This window comes from Thalia democratica, chromosome 8 (assembly GCF_965202585.1).
Source record: "Thalia democratica chromosome 8, ktThaDemo2.hap1.1, whole genome shotgun sequence".
NCBI classification, from domain to species: domain Eukaryota; kingdom Metazoa; phylum Chordata; class Thaliacea; order Salpida; family Salpidae; genus Thalia; species Thalia democratica.
Window position 1 is genome coordinate 21,990,390 of NC_139172.1, and position 6,000 is coordinate 21,996,389.

Here is a 6,000-nt window from a genome sequence, read left to right on the forward strand (position 1 = left end):
ACAAAATTGCACGAGGGCGCAAAATTGCACGAGTTCCCAAAATTGCACGAAGATACTTGTGCACGAAGACACTTTTGCACGAAGGAATAAAATTGCACGAAAATACTTTTGCACGAGCAGACAACTTTGCACGGAGACGTTTTTGCACGGGTTAAATTATTGATTTTAATTACTTTTTTTTTTTATTATTTTTTTTTGTTCTATCACTGTTACCCCTAACCCTTACCCTCGGTCGGTAAGTTGTTTTTATTTTATATTTATATATATGGTTTTTACTTTTGTTTATTTTTTTTTTACTATCACTGTTACCTCTAACCCTTACGCTCGGTCGGTAGTTTTTTTTTAAATATTATTATTATTTTTTATACAATAATTTTTATTAGTTATTTTTTATTTTTACTTTCACTGTTTTCCCTAACCCTTACCCTCGGTCAATAACTTTTCTTTTCTTTTTTTTTGTATAAAATTATCTTTTAAATTTTATTTTCTGTTTTATTTACATTTAAAAAAAAAATTTTTTTTACTCTCGTGCAAAATCGTCTTCGTGCAATTTTGTTCTCTCATGCAAATTTGGCTAGGTTCAATTTTGTGCACTTGTGCAATTTAGTTCTCGTGCAAATTATTCCCCTCGTGCAATTTAGACCTGTTCCCATGTTCATGTTTGAGGGCATCAAATCAAAGTTCTAAAGACTGTAGAAGCGTACTTTTAATAGCTAAACATAGTGTATTATCTTGACGTTATTTAACAAACTTCAGAATATAAAAATAAAAGTACTTTTTTCAAAGTTTGTCTTATCTTTTTCATGATCATAGATCAAAACTATATCTATAAAACTTTATGTTAGTTATAAATTAGTGATGCTATTCAGTCATTTAATTTGACTTACGTAAACAGTCCTTTTCTTTTGTTTAACAAATGCCATAAACAAAGATACTTTATTGCTTTATTTCAAATAAAACTAAAAAAAATTTAGTAATATTAAAATATAAGCAATCTTACTTTAAAATGATTTGCTTTTTCGCTTAAAAAATGCAATCGTTTTAATTTTTATTTCTATAATCAACTTTGAAAATTAGGTATTAATTTTACACTACAATTAACGTTTTATTTAATAAAAGTTTCATCTCCTTTATATACTTTTGTAATTTACTTAAAATTTAACAATATAAAATTGTCAACTTAAGTATCTTTAAGGAGACGAATAAGAACTTGTTCTCACAGTTTATTACGAACAATACAATGTTTTACTCTTGTATTAACTTATAAGAGGTTATCAGCTTCTAAAATAGCTCTTATTCAAATAGAAGTTCAACATTGTATGTTTTATAAAAAAAAGTTAAAAATTCTAACTATTTTAATACTTTAATTGATAAACTTTAAAGAATAAGTGTGAGTAATATAGCTGAAATTGAAATATATGTTCTAGTTTTCAAAAAAAAGCTGTTTAAACTTAAGAGACTATAAAAAATCGGAAGTAAAAAAATAGGTTAAAGAAATTGCATTTATAAAAAAAAAAAAACAGGCTTGTATATATTATCAGAATTAATTATTATGAAAGACTTCGATTAAATTTCAAAACCAAGTATTATATTTTTGTTTGCAAAAAACACAAAAAAAAAACTATAAAGGATTTACATTTTTTTACAAAACAACATAGCTTTTAAAAAACTCTAGGTTATTGAAATGCTGTAAATTTTTAAAATTAAAACTGTTCTTTAAATTTTTTTAGAAGTTAATATAAAAAAAAACAAATTCGTTGTAAATATAACTTGCACAGAACTTTTTTTATCAACTGGCGCACGTTTCTCTGTGTTAAACAGTTAACACGGGAACGGGTTAAAATTGCACGAGGCGACTAAATTGCAAGAGAACAAAATTGCACTAGTGCACAAAATTGCACAAAGTCAAATCTGCACGAGGGCACAAAATTGCACAAAGACAATTTTGAACGAGAGTAAAAAAACAGAATAAAAACTAAAAGATAAACTAATAAAAACAAAAAGAAAAAAGTTACTGACCGGGAGTAAGTGGTAGGGGTAACAGTGATAATAAAACTAAAGATAAAAAAATAAATAATAGAAATTACTATATAAAAAAAGCTTCCGACCAAGGGTAGGGTTAGGGGTAACAGTGATAGTGAAAAAAATATAAATAGAAAAATAAAAAAAAACTAAATTAAAACAAATAAGGATAATTTAAAAAAAAATACAACTTGTGCAAAAGTGTCTTCCTGCAAAAAAGACTCTTCGTTCAAAAGTGTCTTCGTGCAACTTTATCCCCTCGTGCAAAAGTATATTCGTGCAATTTTGTCCCCTCGTGCAATTTTGTACGCTCTTGCAAATTTGTCAGTTACCCAGTTTACACAGCTCCACAGAGTTGTCCAAGCTCTGCATAAATAACTAGACTATTTTTATTACATAGTTTCAAAAGTTTTAAAAGGAAATATTTTTTTTTACTTAAAAGCTTTTCATAACTTTTTAAAACTTTTGTGCTGAGTAAACAAAATTCTATGCACACTTCTCTAAAAAGATGGAAAATTTCGGAGACACTTGTAAACCAATAAGGTTTAAAAAATATAAGCGTAAAAAGTTGTAACTAATTTTTCATTTCGATTGTTGAAAACAGCACATAGTATAACAACTTTTAACTATAATTTAAAAAGTTAGACTTTATTTAAAAAATAATCGTACTACTTCAAATTAGGCTCGAAAATGTCAATTTAATGTTTCAAAAGTTAAATTAACAATATGTATAGCTTTATTTTGAAATTTGATATCTTAAACTATAAAATTGTAGTAATTGTCGTTTTAAAAATTCAAGTTAAAAATAACTGTCACAACTAAAAAAAAGAAAAAAATAGTTTTTGTGTTAAACTTTTAAAGCTTTTAAAACTAAATAAAACAATAAAGTTATTGAAAACTGAAATTTATTTAACTGTATAACCGAATAATAGGTTTTTGATTAAAAATTTGTAAAAAGTTGGTTGTAAAAGTAGATGTATAACTTTTTTTTTGAGTGAAGAAGACTGCAAATGTGTATGTATTTGATATTTTTCATAAAAATGTTAAATTGTTTCTTTATTACTGTGGTTTGGTATATCACTTACTAAAATAGTTTATAAAGCTAAAAATTGTGTAAAGTATATCTAGCTAATCAGTTTGAAATGAAACAAACTTACTTAAAACTTTAGTTTCTAATAAGCATACTTTTCAAATGCTTAAACGTACTAAAAATTATTAAAAAGATAAGAAAAGCTCTTTTCTATGATAAATTAATATTTTTAGTACTTATAATCTATTTAGTTTTAAAAAAGCTTAGAGTTTTACTGTTTTAATAAAAGGTTTGTTTAAGATAATTAAGGTTAATGTTTTTTATGACAAACAACTTTTAAAAAACTAAACTTAAAAATTTTAATTCATGCAACTTCTGAGCATGCTTTTTAACGGAATAAAAACATTTTTTGTTTTTGGATTTTAAATTTGGCTATTAAACCCTTAAATAGCTATAGTTTCCAGTGTTTTAGTTTACAAAATAGCAGTGTAAGTCAGCTAATTTTCAACCTTTTAAAACTGAAAATCTACAGAAGTCTACAAATGTTTTTTAAATTTTACTATATTACACTTTTAATATTATTGCTAATCGGTTGTGAATGTTTAAACTTTATTACCATAAGTTTAAAAAGCAATAAAAAAAATTAAGTAAAATTTTTACAGTTAATTTAACGTCAAATTAAAAAAAACGTGTATAAAAAATGGTGTCAATAGTTTGTTGAGATCCCAATACTGCATCATTTTTGAATATTTTCGCTTCACCATGTATTATTGCATTCCTGTTTTGAAAACATACTTTTTCAATCGTATTTTTAACAATTTAAGGCAAAAGTTATAAAGATTTCTTAAATTTTTAATAAGTTCTAGTAATTTTTACTTCATGTTATTAAACGTTTGTTTAATATTAGTAAATAACAAACATTGTAGGCTGCTTCGACATCTGAGTGCGTTATTCTCACCAATTGAAATTTACTTCTTGTTTGGGTGTAGGATCCTACCTAAAATTAAAAAAGTATGTTGAAAATATAATAAAAAACTAGTCATTAACTAGTCATTATTAAAATTCAAAAATTGACCACTAACTTTTGTTAGTTTTTTTTAATCTATACAGATGCGTAGCTAAATTTTTAAATATAAGTAGAACATGTTTTGTTTTAAGATTACAAAAATAAGTAATATTAATTTTTGTTATTGTTCAATTTTTTGTTAAAAACTTTGATATCTTAAAAAGTCAAAATATCTAGTAAATAGTAGCATTGCTGTAATATTAACTTTTTTAAATAAGTTTTGCGCATTTTGTTATAAACATGTATTATTAAACATTATCATCATCAAAAAGATTTAAATTAACTAAGTTGCATGTACTCGAATTAGTTTTAAAAAACAATTGAAAGGTTATTCACAAATTTTTTTTTAAGTTATTTTTTTTATGAATATGGAATTGCAAGATAAAGTTAATAATTAAGGAACAAATTTTTTATTTAAAGATTATTTGCATGAGCGCAGCTAAGACAAAACAAAAACCTTTTTTAACTTTCGATATAATTGAGCGCAGTTAAATTTCAAATACGATTGGTTTATCTTTAGATCAAATATAGGTTTATCATGAACATAGTATTGACATTCACGTTATTATCTAAAAAATATTCAGTTTTTATATTCAATAAATGTGTTTGAGATATCATTTTTTTTCTGTTTTATAAAGGTAACTTAAAAACATTATACTTTTCCTTATAATATAACATTACCGGCTGAAAAAGGATTTATGTTGAACTTCAAATACAAATTCCTAAACAAAAAGTTACACATTTGAAAAGTGTTTTATAAAAGAAACATCATAGTTTTTAACCTAACAATATTTTCACATACTTTTTCATATATGCAGTTGAGAACATCTTGTGGAATATCTTCATGGCCATTTATCATTTCTGTACCTGCTTCCTCATCCCTTCCCCCTCCAGTTGCATGGCAACCTTCAAAATCACAGTTAAATCAAACCAATAAAATTAAACTTTTACCGATTGAAATATTTGCATGTTTGTAATTATTTTAGTCACTTAAAATAGTATAATTAATTTTCAACTACACATTTCACTACACAAAAAGTAATATTTACAATTCTAACATGAAATATGATAATAACAATAGAAATGTTGTAATTTGTTTTAAATCAAATAATTCAAAGTTCTTGACTTAAACAGCTTTAAGGAGATTTTTATCGATTCTATTTGAATAAGATTTTTTTTACTGATGATCTCCTATATGACAACATAGGAGTGAAACATTGATTTGTTAATAATATGTAAAAATAAATAATATATAATAATAATATTAAACTATTATTTATTGTAAATCTAATTTGAGAAAGATAAAAACTACACATGTCCTGGACATGACATTAAACTGTTCTGGTGTACGACTCGATGACTAAAAAGTTTTTTCGTACACCAGGTCATTGGACAAAACTTTTTGAGCGTATTTTTCGTCGTCCAATAAACAATACTGTGCTTCACATATTAATGCACCTTAACTAAATTAAACTTAGACTAAAACAAACTTTTGGTGTATATCTTTAAAACACAAAATAAAATTACCAGAAGATATGCCGAACTGAACGTAAAATATTACACAAAGTAAGAAAACAAACTTCATGCTGAAACGGTATAGATGTGAAGTGTAGACTGATGAATTTTTCTGCTGTTTACTTTCTTAAACGAAAGTTATTGTGGTTTTGTAGCTTGAAGGCACGATTAGTCGTGGAAGTTATGAATCATGTTTAAGAATTAATTAATCAAAGCAATAAAGTTTAAACTGAAACCACAAAAGCACGATTGAACAGCGATAATTTAACAAAAAAAAATTATGAGAAAAAAGCTATTTAATAAAGCTACACATTTTTTTAAGTTCAATGAATTTTAGTGGCAATCCGCCATAAAAAAATCTTTAATA

The 6,000-nt window shown here is 25.1% G+C and overlaps 1 long non-coding RNA gene across 1 annotated transcript; it reads right to left on the reverse strand.

Annotated features, from left to right (window-relative positions):
* Positions 1-3,640: 3,640 nt before the first annotated feature.
* Positions 3,641-5,730, reverse strand: LOC145842749 (uncharacterized). The gene is made up of 4 exons (XR_014370210.1): positions 5,646-5,730; positions 4,921-5,024; positions 3,972-4,049; positions 3,641-3,830 (listed from the first exon to the last, which is right to left on the reverse strand). It is a non-coding gene; the product is annotated as an uncharacterized LOC145842749 (long non-coding RNA).
* Positions 5,731-6,000: the final 270 nt, after the last annotated feature.